At 45.4% G+C, this 27572-nt stretch overlaps 1 long non-coding RNA gene across 1 annotated transcript; it reads right to left on the minus strand.

Annotated features, from left to right (window-relative positions):
- Positions 1–5940: 5940 nt before the first annotated feature.
- Positions 5941–11777, minus strand: LOC148001071 (uncharacterized). The gene is made up of 3 exons (XR_015639005.1): positions 11550–11777; positions 9768–9824; positions 5941–9646 (listed from the first exon to the last, which is right to left on the minus strand). It is a non-coding gene; the product is annotated as an uncharacterized LOC148001071 (long non-coding RNA).
- Positions 11778–27572: the final 15795 nt, after the last annotated feature.

The following is a 27572-nucleotide window of genomic DNA, read 5'->3' on the forward strand; positions in this document are numbered from 1 at the left end:
GCAGAGAGACCTCGCTGGTATCTCAGACCTGTCTGTCCATCTGAGTGAGGAGCTGGCCCAACCGCACCAATAAAATAAACCGATCAAACACAAGTGCCGAGCTTGCAGGCAGGGCAATCTGATTTTTTTGTACCTATTATGCTACTGAATAATTATCTTCATGATACATAATCTTGCCATTTGTGTTGCAAGTTTTTCCCGTTTGTTCGATCACACCGAGTCTTTTATACTGTCAGCTCACTGAGGATTTAGAACACACTCTCTACAGAAAAATCCACTCCCCTCCTTGAGCAAAAGTAAGAAGAGCCCCCAGGCTCCCTGGGAGCCTCGGTGGGGTTGAGAGTCTGTGTGGGTTTGAGAACTTTAAGAACTGATTAGATTTCTTTCTCTGCCGACTATCTGTCCCTCCGTTTTCCTTTTAAAGCTTTGTTTTATTTTACATGTATGAGCGACTGCCTGAATTCACACATTGCTGGGTGGGAGTGCCTGGGTCACAGAGGCCAGAGGAGGACAGCTAATCCTGTGGAACTGAGGTCACAGACAGTCGTCAGCTGTCTCAAGGGTATTGGGAACCGAATCGAGGTTCTCTGCAAAAGTAGCAAGTACTATTAAACACTGAGTCATCAGCCCAGCCCCTTGGTTTTTTAAATTTTTTCCATAAGTAGTCTTTTTTTTTAATTAACTTAAAAGAATATATTTTTGTAATTATTTATGGCAATATTGGTTTGTCACTCTTTCACCTTGTTTATAGAGGAGGGTTTTTTTTTCCAATCTAGTTGCTATGCAGATTTACTCTCTTGGTATTTTGTTGAACTAATTTTTTCCACAGCAGTGGGTTTCAACCCCCCTAATGCTGCAACCCTTTAATACAGTTCCTCATTGTGGGGTGACCCCCAACCATAAAACTATTTCATCACTACTTCAAAACTGCAATTTTGCTGCTGTTATGAATCATAGTATAAATATCTGTGTTTTCCGATGGTCTTCAGTGACTCATGTGAAAGGATATTCCACTCCAAGGGGTCTCAACCCACCAGTTGAGAACCACTGTTCTAGAATGTTTTGTAAAGCTTAGACAGACTTTTCTCTTGGGCTACAGAGAAGGCTCAATGTTAAGATCTCTGGCTGTTCTTCTGGAAGATCCTGACTTGATTCTCATGCCCACATGATGGCTCACAACTGTCTAACTCCTGTTCCAGGGGATCTAAGACCCTCTGCTGTTGCCATCCTCTGGCACCAGGTGTGTGTATGGTCATATACACACAGGCAAGCAAAACTCCCATACACATAATATAAATACCTTTTAAAAAGCTGAAAAAAAGGGGTTGGGGATTTAGCTCAGTGGTAGAGCACTTGCCTAGCAAGCGCAAGGCCCTAGGTTCGGTCCCCAGCTCCGGAAAAAAAAAAAAAAAAAAAAAAAAAGCTGAAAAAGAGAATGCGGCAGGAGTGGCGGAGAGGAGAACTTCTTTGCTGATATGTGTTTAAGTTCTTAGAAATCAGATGCTCTCCTGGTTTTATTTTAGAAGGTTAAATACTGGTTCCACCTAGAATTCCTTCACAGAGGAAGTGAGTAGGGATAAGGTCCTTTGTCTGTGTAAACCATTATAACAGATTACCCTAGACCTAGTGGTTTAAACTATACCTTCTTAAACTGTGTCACCAGCCGTGTAGGGCCACATATCTGAATGTGGGGGCTGGGTTGCAAACCCTTGGCAACACTACACGGCTCCTGGATGCACACCCAAAATTCAGTTCAAAATCAACTGTGTAACGAACCTGGAGGTTTCCGGCAGCACGCACCCTGATCACGTGACTGCCCTGCAGCCTTGTTTCAGAACACACTGCCGTGTGCCCGCTTTGCCCACAGTCACATAGCAACAGGGAACACTTCCTGTCAGAGCCTCAGAACCGAGCCTCTTCTACACCATGAGCTGTGGTGCTGCGTTCACTGTATACACAGATGACTTTAATAGAAACATAATGGATTACAGCCTGGAAAATATTATATTGTATTGAAATGTCTGATTTTAAAAGTTGTTGTTTGAGTGCTTGACTTGAATTCTTTTTTTTTTTAATCATTCATTGAATTTAGGCTTGGGATTAGGAGAGAATTCTCAACAACTTCTGAAACAGTGCTAAACACACTTCTGCCATTTCGTTTTACGTATTTAGGCAAAAATGGCATTCTTAGCATTCACAATTATAAAATCAAAAATATCGGTCAATTCTGAAAAACTTGTGGATAGTGCCATACGTCCTGCAGTATAGAACGTTTACCCAAGATTTAATCTCTATGTAAAAATGAGCAATCCATCTCATTAGTCTGCAAATTCTCTTTAATCTTTAATAGGTAGTAAACCTATGTATATTTAAGTTTTTTAAAAATAAATGTTATGATACATTATCAGTAAATATCTTATTTGTATACCTATTCTATATACCCATATACCTGTGGTCAAGTAAATACTTCTCCAGTGAAGACATTTTAAAGGGCCTGGCTTAAACAGCCAACATTTATTTCCCTAAATCCTTGGACTTAGAAGTCCAAGATCATGGTGCTAATAGACCTTGTATCCAGTGAAGTCACGTTTCCTAGCTTGTGAATAGCTGTCTTCCCACATGAGAAAGAGGGGGCAGCAGGGAGGGGTGGGGATAAGAGAATCAGAATGATTTTGTTTTATGCAACTGAGCATACAAGTCTGGAACTCCAAGGAAGACCTACACCGGAGGAAAAAAATGTAGAAGCCATCAGAACATAGGAGGTGTTCAAGGTTATGAGAATGGATGAGCTAGCAGTGACTCGGGAGACGACCAGAGGGAACCAAGAGTGTGTGGAAGTGAACAGCAGAACAGTAGAACAGCAACGTTCAGGGATTAGGCAAAGAAGGGAGCCAGCTGCAGCAGACAGAGTGGGAAGCCACAGAGAAGGTGGAGGACACCAGACACCGGAGTTGTCATGGAAACAGCACTGTGTTTCAAGAAGTGGCTAACCAATGTCATTTACCAAGGTGGAAGGCAGTACAATAAGAGTTTCCATGGAATCGTGCTGAATCAAACAGAAAGGAAAGAAAATCCAAGTTCCTAGAGTCAACACAAGGCAAGAGAAATGAAAGTAACAATCTTCAAGAAAGGTGACTCCAGCCAGGCATACCCACCAGCATATACTTGTAATCCTAGCACTTGGGAGGCAGAGGCAGTCAGAATCCCCAAGTTACCCAGGGCTACACAGAGAAACCATGTTTCAAACAAAACAAAATAAACAAATCAATGATGAAAATAAATTAGACTTTGAAGAAATAAAGAAGCAAGAGAGCCCTCTTCTTTACTAAACCAGCTCTATCATTCAGTGATTTGCCCAATTATTTTGATCGGATAACAGCACCCTTTCTTCTAACACAATTAAAAATGCGTCACTTTTAAATGTTTTTCCATGATATCAGTGGGATTCTAACTGAAAGGAGAAACTCACCAGAATTCTGCACCAGTTACATCCATGGTGATATTAAGTCCTCATCACAACCTTGTGAGCAAAATATCATCATCCCTATATTACAAATGAGAAAGAGAGGTCCAGGGGGAACAGCAGGCCAAGGTCACTCACTGGGCTGGTGAGCGATGCAGCTGGGACTCACACACAAATGTGTTTGCTTACAAAGCACAGACCCTTTTCACCCCACCCCCACCCCACTCCACCACCAACCTAGACAGAGTGCAGAATGTAACATGAAGGGATTGGGAAGTAAGAGAAATGGGGGTTTAAAAGAAAAACCCCATGCCTTCTGTACTTCATACATGGGCTTCTTAAGTTCCCATTCCTTTAGTAAAATTATTCGGGTATTTGACCTGGTCCATATAGGTTTTGTTAAACATGCTGGACGTCTGCAGAAGGCCTGAGGCTTTCTGAAGCCGGCACAGGAGGGCATCAGAGCCTCACCTCCTGCAAACTCCCTTACTTTTCTCTCACCGTGCTATGACGCTATGATCGAAACCAACTTGGAGAGCAGAGGGTTTATTTGACTCACACTTCTACATCACAGCCCATCATCAGTGGAAGCCAGGCCTTGTACTCAAGTAGGAACCTGGAGGCAGGAACTGAACCAGAGACAGTGACAGAATGCTATTTACTCACCTGCTCTCCACTGCTTGTTCAGTTTGACTTTTTTTTTTTTTTACAACCCAGGACCACGTGCTCAGGGTAGGCAATGCCTACAGTGGGATTGGCTCTCCACATCCAATATTAAGAAAATGCACCACAGACTTGCCTACAGACCAACTTGATGAAGACAGTTCCTCTTCCCAGGAGACGATAGCTTGTGACAAAAACTCACCTGCCCAATTGACCGACAGACCCATTGTCAGCTTGACACACAAACAAAACACATCACTATTTTTTTAAATATTTTATTTATTTATTATATATTATGATTACACTGTCGCTATCTTCAGACACACCAGAAGAGGGCATCAGACTCGTTTCAGATGGTTGTGAGCCACCATGTGGTTGCTGGGATTTGAACTCAGGACCTTGGGAAGAGCAGTCGGTGCTCTTAACCACTGAGCCATCTCTCCAGCCCCAAACACATCACTATTAAACCATAAACTTTCCTCTTTTGTTTGTCCCCAAGATCACATTAATATTAATAACACAATATAAAATTAAAATACAGTTCAACTTTAAAGTTCAATTATCTCTTTAAAATATTTAACTCTTAACTGTGTGGGTGCCTGTGAAATAAAAAACAAGGAATTCTTATTCCAAGAGATGAGAGTCAGGCTATAGTTATAGACAGATCAAACCCAAACCAAAACCCAAAGTGTAAATAACTCACTGTCCAATGCCTGGACTCACCATCGTCTGGGCACTAAGGTATTTAGGTAGCTCCTTCTGCCGTCTGCAGCATACAGCTTGTCTTCCAGGCTTAGGCCAGCCTGGACACATCTGCTCCTGTCCTTGGCAGAAATCCTACTATCCCGGCATTTCTAATATCCTGGGATTTCTACTGCAACTGAGGCTGCACCTCCACCAACAGCCTCTCCTGAACACTCACAGTGCCAAGCCTCCATTGCTCTCCATGACTCCTTCGTGCCTTCAAAGCCAGCACCATGTGGGAGACTTTACACCCTATTTGCCGAGTTCTACCACCAGGTAAATAAATTACAGCCTTGGCCTCCTCTGAACCACAGCTTCTGTGTGCCGACCCTGAGGAAACACGTCTCACCTCAATGATGGGGCCTCTTATTGATCACAGCTGGTTCTTCAGCCCCAGATGACTGGCGTCTATTGTCTCAAAGAAGCACCCATTCACTTCCAGTGAGTCCTACTGCAAATATCACGGCTCCAATAAGCTCTAGGCATTTTCAGCCCAAAGTTCCACCACCACAGGGCCGTCCCAGCAATATGCCACACTTTGTCCTAGTTCGCTGTCCATCGCTGTGATAAGAACGATGTGACCAAAACCAACCTGGGGAAGGAAAGGGCTGATTCAGCTTACGCTTCCACATTCTAGTCCATCAAGAGAAGCAAGAGCAGGAGCCTGGAGGTGGGACTCCTCAGAGACCACAGAGGGATACTCTCTACTGGCATTTTCCCCATGACCTGCTCAGCCTGCTTTCGTAGACCACCCAGGACCACCTGCCTAGGCTGGGCACTGCACACAGTGGGCTGGGCCCTCCCACGCCAATCGTTAATCAAGAAAATGCCCCGAAGATGCACTTATAGGACCATCTGATGGAGTAATTCCTCAGCAGAAGTTCCCTCCTCCAGATGACTCCCGTCTGTGTCCAGTTTACAAAACTAACCAGCACAAACACATTAGTAATGCCTCAGTGTGTGTTTTACTCATCTGGGGAGTTTGGTTTGGTTTGGTTTTTGTTGTTGGTTTGGTTTGGTTTTGCTTTTGATTTTGTGTTTGTTTGTTTTTGTTTTGTTTTGTTTTGTTTCCTTCTTTAGACAGGCCCTCTATAGAGAGGAACTTGCTAAGTTCCTAGAATCCTAGAAACTTGCTAAGTAAACTAGGGTGGCCTTGAAGAGCCACCTGCCTCTATTTCCCGAGTGCTGGGTTTAAAGGCTTGTGACACCACACCTGGTTTCTTACTGCGTGTTTTAATTATACCTAACAGGGTAGCATGCCCACAGCAACTAAGAGACAGGGGGAGTTAACTGATTTGATTGTAGCAATCACTTTGTAATATTTGCATGCAATCACTTTGTAAAGTATGTGTGCACGCAATCACTTTGTAATATTTGCATACAGTCATTTTGTAATATATGTGTGCATGCAATCACTTTGTAATATATGTGTGCATGCAATCACTTTGTAATATATGTGTACATGCAATCACTTTGTAATGTATTGTGCATGCAACCACTTTGTAATGTATGTGTGCATGCAATCATTTCCTGCTTCATACATCTTCAATCTTAGATCTTAGATAAACACAATTAATTGCCTCCATCCCTTGGCTTCTCTAGTCTCTTTGCCAGGGAGAGGGCAAACTGCTTCTGCCCCTTACAAGAAGTGCTCCTCCTCCACCCCCAGCCCTGCACATACTGTCCCAGAGAGAGGCAGTTGCAGCTATAGCAGCAAAGAGGCCAGTGTCTAAGCAGTGTGTGCTACAATATAGGAAGGTATCCTCGCCCTGTGGGTTTGGTGTCGGGGCTAGGATGCCCCACCAGGCTGTGCACCTTCTAAAAAGGTTCAGAGTGTCCCTGGGACACTGTGAGCAGCCCACTGTCTTGCTCATTGGCCCACCCCATTCCCTTAGCTGTACTCTCACTTGCTTTTGCTTGCAGCTAGAAACTCTGACTGATAACTCTGATTTTGTTATTTTCTTGGCTAGGAGGGAATTCCTTTAGGCTTTCATAGCTTCAGTTCTTACCAGTGTATCGAGTATCCAGCCTCCGTGGCCCACTGTGGACACAAAGGCCTCCCGCTGAGCTATGGCATCCGATACTCTCAGTTTTCCCCTGGCAGAGCTCCAGAAGTTGGCCAGCTCTCCAGCTGCTGTGACTATGAAGTCTCACCGTGGATGTATGTGCCTGTTCCCACCTTATCTTGGCTCAGGGAAAACCCAGCTGTCCCTCAGCAGTACCTGCTCTTCCCCAGGGCTCTGCAGAGCCTGCAGCTCTCTAGCTGCTTGCTGCATTGAAGGAAAACAAATAGAGAAGTGCGTGCTGTTGAAACTTCACCAAAGCATCTCAGATTGTGTCTTGTTTGCTCTGTTTGCTGCGCTCTGCCTGAAATTGGACAAAATTGTCACCCTGGGCTAACAATGGATGACTCAAACTCTGTGTCCCTAGGAACTCCTTAGTGGTTCCTCAAGCTGCTCTTGATAAAGGCACTCAGTGTAACTCACACACAGGCCCAGGATAACTTCTAACCATCAACATTGACAAATATTCAAACTGTGCCTCCAGAATGTGTTGTTTCTTCACTTACGGCCATGTCTGAGGATCCTAAGGCTTCCCAGAGGCCTCCTTGCACTAACTACATGTGTGGTGAGTTGAAGAGACTCACTAGATTCAGCAGAGGTTGAGGGACATGAGTGTCACGCACTCCCTTGAGTATAAGGTTCTTGGTCAATAGTCTCATTTTTTCCAAAAAGTGTTTTTGTCACGTGACCTGCCATGGCTTCCATTAAGGTAGGGGAGGGCATAGATTCTGTAACCTCAAAATATGAGCCTTGGTCTTAGTACAGTGGAGAAGCTCATACCCACTCAGGGCTATTGATGACATGTCCACATCTGCTTCTGATGTCACTACCACACGGCTTATTCTATCCTAGAAAAGCATTCTTGCTGTTTTCCTTCTGTCCTCCCCTGTTGGCTACTAAATATTCCAACCACCAGAATCTGGAACACCAGAAGGAGGCTACAGTTTTCTCCTCTAAGAAGGGATGTGTTCTACAGGAAGATTTAGGGCACTGTGCTCTTCGAGTCTTAGCCACAGATTGGTGTGGCCCCGTGGGTGGTGACATCTCACCCAGGGCCTTACACCAGAGGAGAGAGCTGTAGTGAGGAGTGATGACAGTGTGGGGTTTGCTGAGGCCTCAGTGGCAGGGAGCAAAGACCCCGACTGGGTGTGGAAGAGATTTACAATGTAGTTTCTTCTCCCTGGATATCCTGTTCTGGGGTCAGGGGTCATATTACCAATCTCTAGAATGTTTGGGTTGTTGCTTCTGACTTCAAAGATTTCTCTTCTGTATCTCTGTTCCCACCACAAGAGAACCACTTGAGAGCTGCAGGACCTCAGAGACTGCTCTCAACTCCTCATTTTACAGTCACCTGATGCAAAGACCAAAGCAGAGGATCAAGTAGTGATGCATTCAGGGCAGTGACGTGGGAGTACACTTGTGCTTCATCTGTGGGATCCTTTGGCCCAGCCTTACAGCCCAGCGTGTGGTCTGGAGAAGGAAACCATCTGGGACCTCCATCCACAACATCTTTTTCCACTTCCCTACTACATAAGGCCCCCATTTCTCTCGACTTTGAAGTAGTTCATTCTGCATGCATGGCCTCCATCTCCATCCACCTCCCCTGACGCTGGAAGGGGCAGGCACTAGATCCAAGTAGGGCCTCCAGAATAGAATGTCTAAGTATACAGGGGCTGGCTGGGGCTCACACAAATTGAGCCCTGGTAGACATACCACAAAAACTACCAGCTTCTATGAAGCCAGGAGTGGGGAAAGTCAGGTCACTTTTGATGAAGGAGATCTTAAACTGAACAGTAGCCTACAAAGACACCAGTCCCTAGTGCCTGTGAACATCCTGCCTGATGTGGGAAAGCGCTCTGCAGATGGACTAAGGTAAGGGGTCAGAGAGATCATGCCACATGACCTGGGTGGGCCCAATGCAGTCACAAGGTCCTTACAGAAGGAAAAAGGAATACAGCTGAGAAAGAGAAGCAATCAGATTTTCCAGAAGCTTCTAAGAACGCCTTGCCAGCATGTTGAGTTTCAGATTTTTGACCTCCAAAATGGTTAGAGAATAAATGTGTTTTGATTTAAGCCACTAGTTATTTTTTTTTAGGCTGCAATGAAATGGGAAACTACTGTAGAGATCTCAGGGAAGAGCCAGGACCAGGAGGGAACCCAGCATGGCGCTGTGTGGATTTCACATTCCCAGGCCACAGGTCTCCTGGCACTGGGGGCTCTGTAACCTCAAGTAACAGAAAACCCAAATCAAGTTAGCTTATACACAAGTCCTAAGGCAGGTGGTTCCACACTCAGTTGACTGGTGATGTCAGTTGACTTGGGATAGTGATGTCAGTTGACTTGGGATAGTGATGTCAGTTGACTGGTGACTAGTGATGTCATGGAAGAGCTCAGTTCTTGTCATTCTCCATCTCATTGTTTTAATTCACAGTGTAGATGCCAAAGCTGCAGACAGTACATCTAGGTACATCATGGTCCATACTCAGGACGAGAGGCCACTGCATCTTTGAGTCTCTTGTTGAGAATGACGGAAGCTGTATCCTGCTGCTGTTCCTTTCTGAAGCCACATTCCCCTCCCATCTCCTCCTGCCCATGCCTAAACCGATCACTGCTGAGAGAAATCAGACCACCAAAATGTGGGTTAATAGAGTTCTGCCCCAGAAGCCAGACTCTCTGAAGTATTTGGCTGTTGAGTAAAGGACGAGCACCGGAACTGAATTGTTTGAGTCAAGAAGAAGTAAATCCATTTCCAAGAGCATCTACTCTACACCCTAACACCCACATGGGACACACGTGCTCCTGCCAGCACTAGGGAGGTAAAGGCAAAAGGATACAGGAGCCTGTTGGCCTGCCAGTCTAGCTTGCTGATGAGCTCAGTTCAGGGAGAGACTCTGCCTCAAAATAAAATGAAGAAGCAACTGAGGAAAACATTCAACATTGACCTCATTCAACATGGAGCAACTGGCCTCCATGTGTGTGTAGGGACACCCTGATATATACATGTAGTTCATGCACGCACACACACACACACACACACACACACACATACACACACACACACACACACACACGCATGCACAGAAGCACACATGCACACATTCATGTTTGTAGTACATATAGTTCCTAGTTAGAAAGGCAGAGAGATCAAGAATGAAAATGGGTGGGGCTGGAGAGATGGCTCAGTGGTTAAGAGCACTGACTGCTCTTCCAGAGATCCTGAGTTCAAATCCCAGCAACGACATGGTGGTTCACAACCATCTGGAATGGGCTCCGATGCCCTCCTCTGGTGTGTCTGAAGACAGCTACAGTGTATTTATACATAATAATAAATAAAATATTTTTTAAAAAAGTATTAGGGAGGTGAGTCCAGGGTGTTTTAAAAAAAAAGAATGAAAATGGGTGGGATTAGATGGCTTGAGGGAAGTTCTCAAGACCAAGACAACCTTGTGTTACAGTTATCAAAGAAAGAGCTAAAACCATGGGATCATTGCTGCAAAACTTCTAACAAAGTACCTCTCTTACTCAAGTCACAACACCAAGAACCCAGGCTGATCTGATTTCTGATTCTGGTACTGTTTTGTTTTCGTGTGTGTGTGTGTGTGTGTGTGTGTGTGTGTGTGTGTGTGTGTGTGTGTGTGTGTGTGTGTTAAGTGTGTAAGTGTGTGTGAGAGAGTGTGTATGTGTGTGTGAGCTAAGTGACTACAGGCTCAACCTTCCAAAACCATGAGCCCAAATCATTGTTTCCAGTTTCTCTCAGGTATGTGGGTCCCACCAGCAACAGAAGCCCAGAGGAAAGTCAAGGGAAGCAGAGAACACAGCATCCACCTGACTCCCCGTCCTCCTCCACACACTGAGGCACTGGAGACTGCCAGGAACAGGTTTCAGTATACAAGCCCTCCTTCCCTGTTTTCAACTGACCCCACTACTAAGAGAGAGGTGAGGGGCTGGCTGGAGAGATAGCTTAGTGGGTAAGAGCATTTGCTTCTCTGGCAGAGGACCTGAGTTCAGTCTAGCATCCACATCAGGTGACACAACCACCTGTACCTTCAGCTCCGGGGATCTGACACTCCCTTCAGGTCTCCATGGGCACTCAAACTCACACACACACACACACACACACACACACACACACACAGAGAGAGAGAGAGAGAGAGAGAGAGAGAGAGAGAGAGAGAGCGCTCACCAGCCATACCCATACATACAAATAAAGTATCTTTTTAAGTGAGTTATGGAGGCTAGAGAGGTGGCTCACTCTGTAGAGTGCTTGCCACACAAGTGTCAGGACCTCAGTTCAGTCTTCAGAACCCTCATTTTTAAAAGTCCAAACATGATGGTATGCGCTTGTAATCCCCATGCTGGGGAGGTAGAGACATTTGGGGCCCTGGGGCTTGCTGGGCAGCCAGTCTAGTTGAACTGGTGAGTTGGAGCCCTTGTCTCCAAAACCAAGGGAGAAACTAGACTGGAGATTGTCTCTGACCTCACATGCATAAATACACACACACACACACTCGGACGCACACACACACGGTGGGGAAGAGGGAGGGAGAGAGAAAGGGGAGGGAGGGGGGAAGCGAGGAGGGAGGAGGGAGGTCCCACGAAAAGGCCAGAATACTTACTTTGAGTAGCACTAACATGGTGATATTTCTTCTGTCTGTTCACAGCCCATCCCTAAAGGATAAGCGTTCCAATAAGAGCCCCACTTTTAAGGTGAGGAAATTTTCCAACTGATACATTGAGTCTTTGTTCTTGAAGGAGCTCTCCTCAAGTGTGAGTAGTGACACATTTAATGCTAAACAAACACACCATGAAGAGCCCAGACTGGTTTTAAAACAACTTTTTTTTAACATTAAACTCCAGGACTGCACGGCTTGGAGCTAGCTCTTCAGCTGAGAGGAAATGACATCTACAAGACAGGAGAGCCCCAGATGCAGCTTTTTGAAAGCTTTTTTCCCCCTGAGACAGGCTCTCTCTATGTAGCTATAGCCCTGGCTATCCTAGAACTCACTCTGTAGACCAGGCTGGCCTTGAACTCAGACATCTGCCTGCCTCTGCTTTCCATGGGCTGGGATTAAAGATGGATGACACCACTGCCCAGCTGGGCTTGTCTTTTTATTTTTATTTTTATTTTTTTTTTTTTACATTTCGAGTGTTATTCCCTTTCCCGGTTTCCGGGCAAACATCCCCCTCCCCCCTCCCCTTCCTTATGGGTGTTCCCCTCCCAACCCTCCCCCCATTGCCACCCTCCCCCCAACAGTCTAGTTCACTGGGGGTTCAGTCTTAGCAGGACCCAGGGCTTCCCCTTCCACTGGTGCTCTTACTAGGATATTCATTGCTACCTATGGGGTCAGAGTCCAGGGTCAGTCCATGTATAGTCTTTAGGTAGTGGCTTAGTCCCTGGAAGCTCTGGTTGGTTGGCATTGTTGTACATATGGGGTCTCGGGCCCCTTCAAGCTCTTCCAGTTCTTTCTCTGATTCCTTCAATAGGGGACCTATTCTCAGTTCAGTGGTTTGCTGCTGGCATTCGCCTCTGTATTTGCTGTATTCTGGCTGTGTCTCTCAGGAGCGATCTACATCCGGCTCCTGTCGGTCTGCACTTCTTTGCTTCATCCATCTTCTCTAATTGGGTGGCTGTATATGTATGGGCCAAATGTGGGGCAGGCTCTGAATGGGTGTTCCTTCAGTCTCTGTTTTAATCTTTGCCTCTCCCTTCCCTGCCAAGGGTATTCTTTTTCCTCATTTAAAGAAGGAGTGAAGCATTCACATTTTGATCTTTTTAAACAGTGTTTTTATTCTTTGAATGTTGGATACAAGTACACAATGTATATTGATCATATCACACATTACTACCTCCCTCAACTCCCCCTGGTGCCCTCTAGCCCATCTCCCTCCTGACCTTGTGTTCTTTCTAGTACTGTTATCAATAAGCACACATTCCGTCATTTCTGCCCATACACACTGTGGGTGTGTGTCCATCCACTTTGGCCTGAGCAACGGACCACAGGCCATGTCCCCGAAGGACAGACTCTTCCTTCCTCAGGAGCCAGCGGGGTTTACCCTACTCTTTTAGATTCCTGCCACCCACAACTGTTCACCCAAGTGATTCTGTGAGTATCTGGTCACTGTTACAGATCTCTGAGAGGGGAAAAACAGCTTTAAGGGAAAAGAACTTAATTTTGACTCCAGTTTTAGGTTTGGGCCCAAGGTCAGTGGCTGCATTGTTTTGGGCCTAAGATAAAGTGAAATGTCCCAGCAGCAGGAATATGAGGTCACTCGATTCATGGCAGCTAAGAAACAGAGAAGTAGGCCCCAGAGAAGCTACAGACAAGGAGCACGTTAAAGGCACACCTCAGGAAGCTACCTACCACTATTTCCTCTCAATAATGCCATCAAAGTATGAATCCATCCGTGGAGTAATCCATTATTGAAGCTTAAACCCCCTGATCCAATCACTTCCCAGAGACCACATTAGCAGCTGAGAACTGAGACATGAGCTCCTTGTAGAATACTTCCTGCCCAAACCATGGTGGTCACTCATTGCTAAGTCTTTCCTCTTTGTTACCTTGTCCTGTTCTTATTGTCCCCACAGTATTTGAGATTATTTTTGTAATTTTTTTCATTATTTATTATTCACTTTATATCCCATGATCAGCTCCTCCTCTTCCCAGTAACCCCCTCACGCATCTCCTCCCCTCTTTCCCCTCCTCCCTTCTCCTCTGAGAAGGGGGAAGCTCCCCTGGTTATACTCCCACCCTGGCACATCAAGTCACTGCAGGACTAGATCCTCTCCCACTGAGGTCAATCAAGGCAACCTAGTTAGGGGAACCAGATCTACAGGCAGGGAACAAGTTTGGAGACAGCCCTTGCTCCATTTGTTGGGGTAGTAGCATAAAGACCAAGCTGCACATCTCATTCACATGCATGGCGCCTTTGTGTGACCTTAAGGTCACGTTGTTTATTTTCCTCTCTGTCTCCCCATTAGAATGGGGGTGGGGGGCTGGAGAGATGGCTCAGCGGTTAAGAGCACTGACTATTCTTCCAGAGGTCCTGAGTTCAAATCCCAGCAACCACATGGTGGCTCACAACCATCTGTAAAGAGATCCGATGCTCTCTTCTGATGTGTCTGAAGACAGCTGTCTTTATAATAAATAAAAAATCTTAAAAAAATTTTTAAAAAAAAGAGAATGGGGGTGGGGCTGTGGTGTGCTCACCCACCTCACTGTGGAATGTCCAGGGCCTCCTCACCCTCCTGGTGTGCACGGTCCCTTCAGCTGGATGCCTTCTCCTAGCTATTACGCTGCCCTTCAGCCTCCTTTCCATCAGCCCAGGCTTGGGTTCTGTCCCAGGGAAGGCCACTTTGACAAAGGGAAAGGAAAAGCAAGTACATGACACGGATGTGCTGTTGGAGCTCAATCAGACCCTTCATCTCCCAAGATGCTCCTCTCCAAGCATTTCATCACAGACGAGAGCTTAGGACAACAGCTTTGAGGAAGACAAGAAGCTGCTTCTCCGGGACCTCTGGGCTGCTTCCTCCTACCGGCCTCTTCTCCACAGGCAGTAGCTGCCCTGAGAGACAGAAGGATCTTTGGGTTCAAGCCAAGACTGAGCTACATAGAGCGATCTGGGGTAGCCAGTACTTCATAGAGATACCTCATCTGAAAGAGAAAAAACAACAAACAAACAAACAAAAACAAGAATAGACGTGTCCTGGACTGAGCTGTTGGTGAGGTGCACAGCAACCTGGGAGTGGAGGAGGTCAAGGGTCATACCCATCTCCTGGCCTTTAGATGTGGATAGGGCTTGGAGAAAGCTTCTAAGTCATCAGTATTCCCCTAGCTATCTCTCTGCCACTCCTGGCATGTGATAAAGTCAAGCAGGATCCAGCCGCTCAGCTCAGAGGGTCTGGCAAGGCCCAGTATGATTGCAGGTCTGTTCTGGCTTCACTGCTAGGAGAGCTCTCAGCCAGGGTTAACCTCAGGAAGGCCAGGAAAGGACACAAGAGGCCTCGGTGAAGTGTTAGAGACAGACAAGAGCAAGGTTAAACACAGCTCATTGACAATCACTATGTCTTATTAAAACATGATAGACATATACTATAAAAATAAATAAAAGGTGGGGTAGCGGTATGTGGAGGCATATGCCCTTACTCCTCACAGAGATAGGTATCTCTCTCAGTTGGAGACCAGCCTGGTCTTATAGAGAGTTCTAGTACAGCCCGGGCTATCTAATGAGACCTCAACTTCACAAGAGGAGTTAGGAGAGCCATTCTTTTCTCTGTAAAGCCTTGGGTCCTTTCTAGCCTAAGATTCTTCAAATATGGGATGCATTGATTTTTATGCTTTTATTATTTTAATGGAATTTGACATTTTAAATAAAGAAATAAGTATGTTTTAAAAATGTACTTTGTTATTTAATGTTTAGAATAACAATATTCTTGAGAATTATTAAAACACGATTTTTTTTCTTCCCTTTTGTGATCCTAGGGGTTGAGCCAGGGCCCAGTGCGTGTCAGACATGCTTGTAGGTATTAGGTAGACATAGTCTACCAACTGAACTACATCCCTATCCCCAGACTTAAGATTTTAAAAGCTGACAAAAAATGAAATAAAAAAGCAAAATCAATATACCCTTTTCTAAAGCTTCCATTATGAATTTCCACCACGTGAGAGAGCCAGACTCGAACGGACTCTGAGGTGTAACCGGCATACAGTAAACTGCATATGCTCTGTTTACCATTTGATAACCCACCGCTGTACCACAATGAAGGACTTCTTTCTTCAACCTTCAACAACTACCCAAAGGGGGCCGAACGAGGAAAGACAAAACTATAAAACACTTAGGAAAATACACATAAATCTTTATGACTTCAGGTTAAATAGAAATTTGTAGTAAACGACAGCAAAAGTACAAAACTCTCTGAGAGGACATTGGACTTTATTAAAATTCAAAACTTCAAAGCACATTATCAAGACATTACCAACATCCTTTTCCACCCACTTAAGATGACTAAAATCAAAGAGACCGACGTAACACCTGTAGGCCAGTGGCCAATTTTGTACCATGATCAATAAAGTTGATATGCTCATTTAAAATGTTAGGGATCTCACTGCCAATATTGCAGCTAAGAGACCTTTGCTTAGCTCAAGATCAAAAGGAGGCTGTGTTTTCTTCCTATCGTTTAACACCAAGATTTGGTTTTGTTCAAATAAATTGACTACCTAGTGATTTGGGATGTTGTAGGTTGTGTGTGTGTGTGTCTGTTTGTGTGTGCATTTGTGTGTATGATTTGGGTTTTTTTAGGTTTTATTCATATGTATGTGTATGTATGTATGTATGTATAATGTATATATGTATGTATGCATGTGTGCATGGATACACGTGCTTGGGAGGTGACTGTATGGCACACATTTGTGTGGGGGAGACCACAAAAGACAGAAGAGGACTTTGGACACCCTGCAGCCAGAGTTATATGTGGTTGTGAGCCACCCAATATGGATGCTGGAAACTGAACTTGTGTCCTCTGGAACAGCAGCAATTGTTCTTACGCCCTGGGCCTTCTCTCCATCCCCAGGGATAGCTAAGGGTTCTGATTCGGTTGATGGGACTCTCCCCCTGAAGCCCTCCTGGGTGGATCTTGTCCAGCCCTGTCTAGCTTCCTCGTACATTCGTTTTGTTACACAGTGACCACTACTTGCCTTAATCTACTATCTTAATCTCCACTGGCCTCCATAGATCTTTCCCTGCACTGCCTCTCTTCCTCAAACTCTCAGTCTAGCTTAACTCCAGAGACTGCTGAGTGTACCGTAGTTGACCCACCAATGCACTACTGCTTGGAAATTCTTGACAATAAAGGAAACCATGCAGGACTGTGTCTCAGGGACCCCAGTCTTTCATTGCACGATCTATGAGCCAGTATCTTAACAAAAACAGTGACTACTCTGTTTTGTGGCACCTCCTAGGTGGTCAGCTTTATCAGGACGAAGCTGCACATCTTCTTCCCAGCCCCTGAGCTGTCACTGGGTGGACAATGAACACAGACTTTGTACTTTTATTGAGAAGCACACGGTCACAGAAGTAGCTGCCGCTGCTCCAGGTGAAGAGTGGAAAGGTTATGTGGTCTGAGTCAGTGAGAACGACAAACAAGGTTTTCCCATGAAGTAAGGTGTCTTGACCCTCAGCACAGCATGCCTGCTGTTGAGTGAGGGGCTTTCTTGTTATAGACCAAGGCGAACTGGAGAGAGTGAACACAGGTCCGTTTGTGGAGGTACAGTGGTTGCCAATCTGACTGTTCTCAACTTGGTTATTGTTGAAGGGGGATGGAGTTATGCTAGGTCTGACAGTCCAAAAGTGCTAGCAGAATCCAAAAGTTCTTCATTCTCTCTAAAGATGAGTGTCTACCAATATGTTGTGAGAAAGCCCTTAAAGATGTAAGAAGCCCAGGACCAAGTAGTTGAGACTCAGCGTCTTGTTTCTCCACGTGTCCTGTGACACAAACGTTGACTAAGGTGTTGCCCTGAAGAACTAACCCACTGGGTGCCAGGTGTGGTGATCCACACCTTTAATCTCAGCACTACAGGGGCAGAGGCAGCGGGATCTCTGACTTTGGGGCCAGCCTAGTATACACAGCAAACTCCAGGAGGGCAGGCTAAGAGAGACCTGATCTGAGAGAGAGAGAGAGAGAGAGAGAGAGAGAGAGAGAGAGAGAGAGAGAGAGATTACTAAAAGGAAGCTGCAGAATATACTAATCTTTTGGCTAAAGGAATGAAAGAAGCCAAAAACAGCCACCAGGACAGGTCACTAAGAGACATTCGCTGTCCTCACTGAGATCTACTTCTAAGTCTCAATTCAGTCAAACTAAACCTTGAAGAGGAACAAATAAAGGACCAGACCTTGAATCTCAAATAATTTTAAATTAATAAGTGATAAAAAATAAATGATCAAAATAATATAATAAACATAAATAAAATAAAATAATAAAAATAATAAATGTGTTGCCCATCTTGCTCTGTTTCCCGCTATTTCAGGTACATGAAAGGTCCATCGTACTTCATCTATAAGGAAGTAGGCATTAAAGGGAGCTGTTGATTTTTTTTAATTGACTGTTGATTTGAGTAATAATTACAGAGAGCAGAATGCTAAAATAAATATAAAGTCTAGAATGTTTGGGTCAGGTAAGAAAGAATTATTGAAGCCATTGATGGTCACTTAACTCCCTTCTTCCCAGAAGCAGGACTGTATTTTACAATGACATTCACTTGGTACTGTAGGGCTCATTCCCAAGATGAGACTGTCTGATAATCCCCTCCCCCAGGCTCTTTCCCAGAACTGTTGCTGCTAAGATGACTGACCGTTACTCCTGTGCTTCTAGCAACTGCGGTGTTCACCACCCTCCACACCTAGACCAAGATAATAATAATCATAATTAAAGAGTGTACACATAGAATAAGTAAATGAAGTATACATTGAAATGCCCTTACCTCTGGTGATATTAGTAGCAGTGTGCTCTTTCATATCTTAGACGATCACTTTCTCAGCTTGCATGTGTGTGTGTGTGTGTGTGTGTGTGTGTGTGTGTGTGTGTGTTTGTCTCTTCCTTCCTTTATTCTGGGTTTTCCCTCTCTTTTGACTCTGAGTTAACTCACAAGACTCTTCTTCCAGGGTAGGAGTTGTTAGACAGTTTTTGACTCCCTCTTAGAATCCAGAACAAAGGCAAAGAAGATTAAAACTTGTCTTTAACTGGATGGATGGCTGGTTCAGCCACCTTGGAGGAAGACTCAAGTAGATACAGCATCTTCCAGTGCTGGGTGCCACAAAACCTCCTGAGAGGAAATTAAATTGCAAAGTATCTTGATTTCTAATACCAATGTGTCAAGTCCCAGTGAGCAGCCTCTCCCCTGCTCACGGCCTAGAAAGATTTGAATACTTTTACCTAGTTCTTCACTCTTTACAAAACGGTTGTTCTTACTCCTCCATCATCTTGCTAACTGTCATTTCTGTCCCTCCCCGAGCCAGCAGGAGGATCCTGTTCTGTATCTTAGCTAGCTTTGCTCTCTGTGGGACACAGTGTAGAAAGCTCTGTCTCTTGGGGCAAGCACTGAGTTTCACGAGATCCATCCAACTAGCAGGGCTCTCCATGTCCCTACTTCATGTAGTTGGTCGATCATTCTCCTCTGCCAAGGTCTCTCCAAGACATCACTCCCTGGGTCGTCTCCAAGCAGGAGCTGGAGGGAAGGAGGCTGAAGGCGGTGTAATAGCTGGCAGAGGACTCCAGCTGTGGCACAGTGTCCATCACAAAGGCCCTGTGTACAAGCATGCTGTGTAGAGAGCAATAGTGAAGAGACCAGGGGTCTAGAGGCCAGTGAGCCTCTGGTCTCACAAGCCAGGGTCTCAGCTTTCTGGTGGAATAGATTGGAAGCCATAGGAGGGTGATTTGAGAATTATATGCTGTCAGCTTAGCATCTACATGGAAGATAGATTTGGGAGAGGAAACTGTGGGGAAAGCCAAGCAGACAGAGATTAGCTGGAAGTTTTGCCACAATCTATGTGAGGGAGATGACAGTATGAAGGGGGTTGGTAGTGCTGTGAGTAGAGAGAGGTGGAGCCAACAGAAGCCATTGTTTGGGTTAGGAGTGCTGAAGGAGAGAAGAATCCACGTTGATACCAAGGATTTCAGCCTTAACAAGTAGAAGGAAGGAATTAGCTGAAGGAAGCCTGCATGTTTGGGGCAGGGACTGAATCAGATGGTTATTAAGATATGTTTGCTTGAAGATCCTGTGAGAGCCAAATGACGAAGCAGACAGACACTCCATTCCAGAATGGCGGGGGAGATAAAGCCACAGTTACCAGCAATCCTACAAGACAACCTTGAAAATCATGAGACTAAAGGGAGTGAGTGTGTGGAAAGCGGAGCAGAGGTCCATGGGGCTAAGTCATGCAGCTTCTAGCCTTGAGATCCAGAAATATGAGGGGCTGCAAAGACTGGAGACGACCCACAGTCATTTACATAAGCAGAATGCAAATCTATGGTGCCCCAGAAACCAAGGCAACGTAAGAACTCAGGAATGTGCCAAGTGTGGAGTTGATGAAGGCACACAGACCACTGGAAACCCAGCAGCATCACCAGTGACCAGTGGAGAAGGGGTTCATTCCCAACACTCACATGGTAGCCCACAGTCAGCCATAAATCCAGTTCCGGAGGATCTGATGTCCTCTTCTGGCCTCTAATAGCACCAGGAACACACATGGAGGACAGACAGACAGACAGACAGACAGACAGACAGACAGACAGACAGACATGCAGGCAAAGCATTCATACACATTTAAACAAATTAACCTGGCTGGGCATGGTGGTACACACCTTTAATCCCACACGCAAGAAGGAGAGGCAGGGAGGTGTCTGAGTTCGAGGCCAGCCTAGACTACAAAGCAAGTTCTAGGACAGCCAGGGCTATATGGAGAAACCTTGACTTGAAAAACCAGCCAATCAAACACTCAATAACAACAAACAAATGAACCTGCATCTGGTAGCACAAGTCTATAAATACATCACTCAGAGGAAGCAGATGAGGGAGGAGAGTGAGTTCAAAGCCCACCTGAGCTACACAGTGAGATCCAAGCTGTCTGCACTGTACAGCAGGATCTGTCTCAAAAGAAAAACTAGAGAATATATATGTCTAACACTTGATTGATTTACAGATATCAAAATAGCCAGCCAATGGAAGAATGGCACTCACTGAGACTGGTATTTTCCAAGGTTTTTTTTTTTAAACAGTGTGGAAGAATGACTAAGATAATGTGCATTGTCTTAAAGGTGGAATAAAAAGAATTAAGAATTCGGGGAAAATTCTAAATGCCAATTTTATAACTATCTTTGGCTAAATATCATAGATGAGTCTTACTTTTCCTTATCATTTTCTGTATTTTCCATATGTATATGTATCTGTCCCAACTCAGATAATCTGTGGTCCTTCCTAAAAGGGCTTGATGGCGTCTGTGTCACCTCTGGTCTTGCGGTTCACATACAGGCAGCCTCCTCCACCTCGCAGTCAGACTGTGAATTCCTGGCACACACAGTCCTGGTGTGTCCCATAAGGGTTGACCACCAGAAGCTTTAACCTAAAGCTCAAACAGTTGTTCATTTCACAACCACCTATTTCTTCAATAACAGATTCTTTCCCCACAACGAGTTGTATCTCCTAACTCTTCCTTCCTTTCTAGACTTGCCCACAACTCCTGCTCTCAGCCTTAAGTCTTGGAGGCAGCCTTCTGGACTTGAAGACATAGAGATTCAAACATATATCCCAACCAAGGTTTGGGAACTCTGACTCACGGCTTTGGCAAAACGAATGTTGGAACAGAACACATGAGAAGAAACTCACTGGGTTAGCAGCCAGCTACTGTAATTAGGCTCTCGGAACATACATACATTGTACTCATTCATTTACATAGTGGCTGGACACAATCGGATGCAGGCTGAGTGTGGCCAACTGCAATCAGATCGGCCTGGCGGGCTAGCCTGGAATATGCTAGAAAGAGCAAGACGAGGCTAACCATGAGAAAGTATGGCAGGTCCTTGCTTGTATGTCCGCTACAATCCACTGACTAAAACAAGTCACACAGCAAAGGCAGGGATGAGGGCCAAGCAAGGGAAGAACCACACAGTTGTATGAGAGAATGTGTGACTGCAGGAGCTGGAGGCAAAAGTCAGTCTACACAGCCAAGGAAGGATGAAAACGAAGCCAAGTGCCAACATGGAGGGGGAAACGATGTTCAAAGGACACATTCTTGCAGGCGGTTCCCACTCGGAGTTACTTTCTCAATATTTCCATTGAATATCAACCCTCAAAGCCCCAAGAGACCATCACTGGGCACACCTCCTACAAGTAGCTTCCAGAGGAGACTTGGAGCCAGACTGGTCTAGATGGGTCAAGAGTAACAACTGTGGTTCCAGGGGAGAGACGGGACCCTTCATTCTGTCTCAGGAATACTAGAGACGGAAGCCTCACCCCACCTTCCAAAACTATCCCAAGATAAGCCTCAGTTGTCATCTGCTCTGCATTCCCACTTCCTGCCACGGGGAGAGGGAACAGCCTTTCCTGGAGGTAGAAACCGGGCTGTCCACTGGTAAACTGCATCTATTTGAAACATTTGAAGATTCTGCTATCATTCCAAGAACTATTACTGAAACACACAGAAAAACAAAGAAACAAAAATTCATCAATGGCATTAGAATAAACTAAATATGCTGACTACAGTGGTCTCAGTTAAGAGCACCGCCTGCTCTTCCCAGAGACCTGGGACTCATGCCCAGCACACACAGATGGCTCACAACTGTCTGTAACTCCAGCCCCAAGAGATCCAGCGCCTCTTTCTGGTCTACATAGGCACTGTATGCATGTGGCCCACAGACATATTTGCAGGCAAAATGCTCACACATATTAAAAAAAGAAAGCCAAGTATAGGTGGCACACTCCTTTAATCCCAGCACTCAGGAGACAGAGGCAGGCAGATCTCTGAGTTCAAGGCCTGCCTCGCCTACAGACCTGGTTTCAGGACAGCCATTGCAGTCTGACAGTTCTTCGCCTTTTCTTCCCCCACGTCCACTTTCAAAGCAGACCTGTCCTTTTAACCAGCTCTATCACACGGCTGGGGGACCCCTAGACGCAGTGGAATGGAATTTGCTTTCTAACCCTAGCACAGATGGCTGAGCAAGTCTGGACTTTCACCCTCTTACAAAACACAGTAGCCAAGAGAATGGGACTCTGGAGTCTCAGAGACCTGTAGCAAAAAGTGTCTACTCACTATGGCCTTGAACAAATTGTTTGCCCCCTCAAGCCCCTCCTGGGTCAGTATAGCAGCCAATGCCTAGAACAATCCTGTGGATAGAATTTTAAAAGGTTGATTACAGTGCCTCCCACATGTAGATTTCCAACAAGCCTAACTAGAGATCTCACAGACAAATCTGAAAATCTCAACTCTGAGAAGCAGGGACCACAACTCACACGTCTACTGAAACCCTTATAAGATCGGGCCCACTTTGGAAGTTCAAGGAAGCTCCAGTTTGGAGCTTAGCACTCCTGAACGTAATGAAGCGTTATAACCAGAAATGTTGTGGTCTGAGCAAGAACGTGCAAAAGTGCAGGTGTCTGTGAACTGGAAAGGAACTCGCAGCGAGAGGCCAGAACCATCTGTTGCAGGGACGAAACACCTGCTGCTCACTGCTGGCTGCCCCACAGGAGCAAGCTGGCCTTCCTTCTATACCACCGTCTGATTACATCATGTGCGGTTTGGTTTCAGTTTGGGGTTTTTTGTTTGAGACAGGTTCTTGCTTTGTAACCCATATTGGCCTGACATGCACTATGTAGCCCAGGCTGGCCTTAGACTCTAGATCTGAGCCTTGTAGAGTTACTGCCAGAGTGATCTTCTAGATCTTTGCATCCCAAACACTGAGATTGCAGGTTTGCACCACCACGTCTGACTCTGTTTAGACTCACTGAGAGGTAAGAATGCTAGCCGCTGTAACAAACCGTTTATTTTCAAACTAACTCATGCTACCCTCCAGTAAATTTGATGTTTCTAATATATTTCCAAGCACCCTTGATTCAATTTGATACAGATGTATGAAATGTTTAAACGGCGGCAGATGTTTCAAACCTTAAAAGGCAGAAAACGGCCATGATTTGAATGTCTACTATGACACACAAACTCAGGCTCTTTACAAACCCCTTTGGTCTACTTTAAGAGTAGTAGGCCCAGAGGAAGAAGAGTGCATGCCCTGGGGTGGGGTGGGGGGTTACAGGTCATGGGGCACAGTGGGAAATCTTGATTCTTTGAGTAAGGAAAAAAAGGAGTGAAAGCTAGAAGCGAAGACTCCAAACTTGTGAGAGGGCTGGAAGATTTCTGGGAAATGGGGAGGCAGAGGTAAGAAGGTTGGGATGGTAAAGAAGGAAAGGAAGTAGACTGAGAGGGGGAACCTGGAGCAGATGTGGGGAAAGAGAAGAGCCACTTAGAGCGATACCTGGGGACACATTCTTCCAGGTGTGACGTAATTCCCTTCTGTGTCTCCATGTGGGCTTACTGGTTTTCTACACCCAGGAAGTGGCAGGTGTACAACACGCTGTGACTCTGAGAGAACAGGGGCCCTCACCTAGGTAGAGCTCTGCTAGCTGGTTTTTGGAAGTTCTAGAACTCCAAAATAGTAAACATCTGATAATAGACATAGAACTATGTGACTGATGGAGAGACCTGGGAAGACTAGAGAAGGATTTTTGATATAATTAATTTAATATGCAAATATCCTTCCCCCCACCCCCCAATGTCTGTGGTCTGTGATCCCTCTCAGTTGGCCAGCTCTACAGAGCATGCTCTGGGAAATTCTCTGGATGGGTAGAAGAGTTGTGGGGACAAGGTTGGCTTAGACGATCGGATACAGAAGGCACAAAGCAGGAAGCGAATGTCAGAGTATCTTAGATGTTTCTAGAAAACATGGACCTGACTGATTATAATTGATGGGAAAGTCCTCTCGATTTTATTATTAGGAAAATGCTAGCTGTTTTACAAAATGACCCCAACATTTCAATCCACGTGGTGATTTAGGCCCCAGGCTCCTTGCATCTTATGGACCTGACATCCCCTGTGGTCTCAAAGCCCCCTGTACCCAAAATACAGGCCCATCTATTTCTTTAAAGCCTTTTCCAGAAGACAAGGGTCACTTCTATTCTCATCTCATTTCCAAAGGCTATCACGTGACCATGCCTGACTGATCACGTGACCACACCTGGTCATGATTAGACCACAGATGGAGAGAAAACAGAAACTGTGATCTTTGTGCCTGCTGAGACAGGAATGATTCCACAGTAGCTAAGGAAACAGTTCTGGGAGTTAGCCAGCTATGCACATGTGTGCCTATTAATAGCATTGTGTTTGTTTGCCTGCTTCCTTCCACTGTATTACAAGCTCCACAAGCTTGGGAAGAGGGTTGCTTTCTTCACAGAAGAATCCCTACTTGTAATTGTACTTTTTAATTCTCCTGATGTAATTGTTGTCTCAGAGGATTACTGCCCCCATCTGCTAACTTAGGGCTAATCCTGAAAACTTCTAGACTCCTTACAATCTAATCCTTACAATGTTTTCAGTCTCTGAAACTTGTTGCTGAATAAACTCACCCCTTTTTAGTTCTTCCTGAGCTCTGGCTGGCTGGTTCGACTCAGCTGTTTGGGCTTAAACTCCTCTCCAAGATGACTCATTCAATCTAGCTTCTCTTTCTTCCTCTCCTGAATTGCCCTGCTTGGCCTCACGCTAACTTTGGCAATCTGTTCTCATCTTCTGGTTCCTTCTCACTCTCTGGCTCATTCTGCCTTTACCGGTGTCTAGCTTGCTCTCTCTCCAACCTGTCTCTGTAAAACTCTTGCAGTAAAACTGTCTCCTCTCTGCACTGCCCCTCAGGTAGCTTCCCTTTCCTCTCTCTTCTTGGGAGAGCTGGGCGTATCCTATTCTGTCAAATCGTTCTCTGATTCGACACTTTGTCTGCCACTCAATTAGACATCACTTTCAAACTTTCGTGCTTCCTTCTACAAATTCACTCTACTTCCTTGTTTGGAATTAAAGGTGTGCACTAAAGGTGTGTCTGTGTTCCAACCAAAGAGATTAAAGGTGTGTGCTAAGGCTAAGTCACACCACAACTAGAAACCGGTTCTTCCAGTCAACAACAGTCTTGGGATTCACAGTGTGATCAAGTACCCTGCAGTGCCTGGTTGTCTGAGGAGAGCTCGGACGAGTTGTCCCGTTTAGAGGCTACAGGCTGACCGTGCCAGGGAGTGGGTCGTAGAAGTTGCTCAGGTGTGATATGATCCAAGTGAAAGGAGAAGGTTCTAGGACTCCACAAGAGCCCCTTATAGACACCAAATGTGTAGGATCCTTGTCCCTCAGTTAAGAAATCGAAACCACTCCCGACATACCAAATGTCTAGGAATTTCATTCATAAATACACAAATAACTGAAAACATTTGCTTACACAAACCCTGAACACAACTGCATATGACAGTATATCTCAAAGCTTCCAAAAGGAGAAACAACTGAAGTATCCATCAACAGATAAACGAGTTAAGCAAAATCTGCACTTTGAAATATTATTTGGCCATAAAGAAGAATTATCTACTGGTTATAGATACATGAACTTTGAAAGCAATGTACTAGTAAAAGAAGCTAGCCACAAAAGGCCATATAATGCATGATCCCATCTAGACACAATGGGAGAATCCATAGGAGAAGCAGCTGTGGTTCCGCCAGGGGATGTGGAAGAGGTGAGCACTGGTGAGTATGAGTTTCTTTTGGGGGTGATGGGAATGTTCTGAAATGTAGTGATGGGGCCAAGCCCTGTGGCTCCACTAGAGAACAGACCCATACACGGGGGAGACTCTGTGATAAATTGAGCTTCACTCAATGACATAGTTATTTAAAAGTCTATCTTGAGGCAAGTTGAGAAGCATGGAAGGACTTTGGACAAGCAATGGTGACCCAAGGAGGCATCAACACAGAACTGGTGTCTTCAGTTTAACAGTGAGGACAGCAAAGAGAAAAGAAAAAAGAAAAAAACAAACAAAACAAAACATGAGTCGCTGAGCCCTAACCAGGAGTTGAAGCTGGAGGCATGTGGGCATGTGGTGGTTGGAAAGAAAATGTGCCCCCTCTCCTCGTAGGCTCATAGCGAGTGGCACTATTAGGAGGTGTGGCCTCCAGTACCATGTCAGCCTGCACACCACCCTGTTTCCCACCATGATAATAATGAACTAAACCTCTGAACTGTAAGCCAGTCCCAATTAAATGTGTTCCTTTATAAGAGGTACAGTGGTCATGGTGTCTCTTCACAACAATAAAAACCCTAACAGCTGCATAGAAAGAAGATACCAGCTGCCCAGGCCCCACCCCGCCCAGTAAGGGGAGCTCCAGGAGTCTCTGACAGATCTTTGCTGTGAAGGAGCCATGAGATGGGTCACACTGGAGGCTCAGAGATTCATTGCCAAAGAATTTGTCCTTTCGTTGCTAAAACATGAAGCCGATTCTTGTCACAGCACATCAGTGCCTCCCCTGCCAACCTGAGCTGTACCTTTTTGCTGTTTTTCCTTCACAATATTCATAACTGCACAGCCAAAGCTATTTCCATGGAACTTGGCTCAAGTTCCACTGAAGCAGAGACTCAGGCACGAAATAATACCTGGCAGTTTGACATCCTGTCCTATAACCGAGTCTATAACACCATTGGGTTTCTTGAGCATTTACTATGTGCCAGGAACCTTGGCATCAGAATGAGAGAGGTACCAGTGTCTTGAGAGAGACACTGCCTTGGGGCAGATGAGGTAAGATTGCCAAATGCAGTGACAGAGGCAGGAAAGGTACAGTCAGAGGTGAGGAAAGGCCTGAAGCCTGGGCTTCCTCCAGGGCCTGAAGGACCTGGGACTGGCCTTGCAGTCATCAGATGTCAGTGCAAATTTTTCCTGGGAGAAACACCCCATCGGGGGTTGCAGACTGGAAGTCCAGGGAGGAGGAACTAGGGCATAGGCGAGAGCCCAAACCAGGAAGATTTTTCAGATCTTCCCTAGTCTGTAAGTAGGAACATCCAGTATATAAAACCTTTACCAGGTTTT

This window comes from Rattus norvegicus, chromosome 15 (assembly GCF_021556685.1).
Source record: "Rattus norvegicus strain SHRSP/BbbUtx chromosome 15, alternate assembly SHRSP_T2T, whole genome shotgun sequence".
In the NCBI taxonomy this organism is placed as follows: Eukaryota; Metazoa; Chordata; class Mammalia; order Rodentia; family Muridae; genus Rattus; species Rattus norvegicus.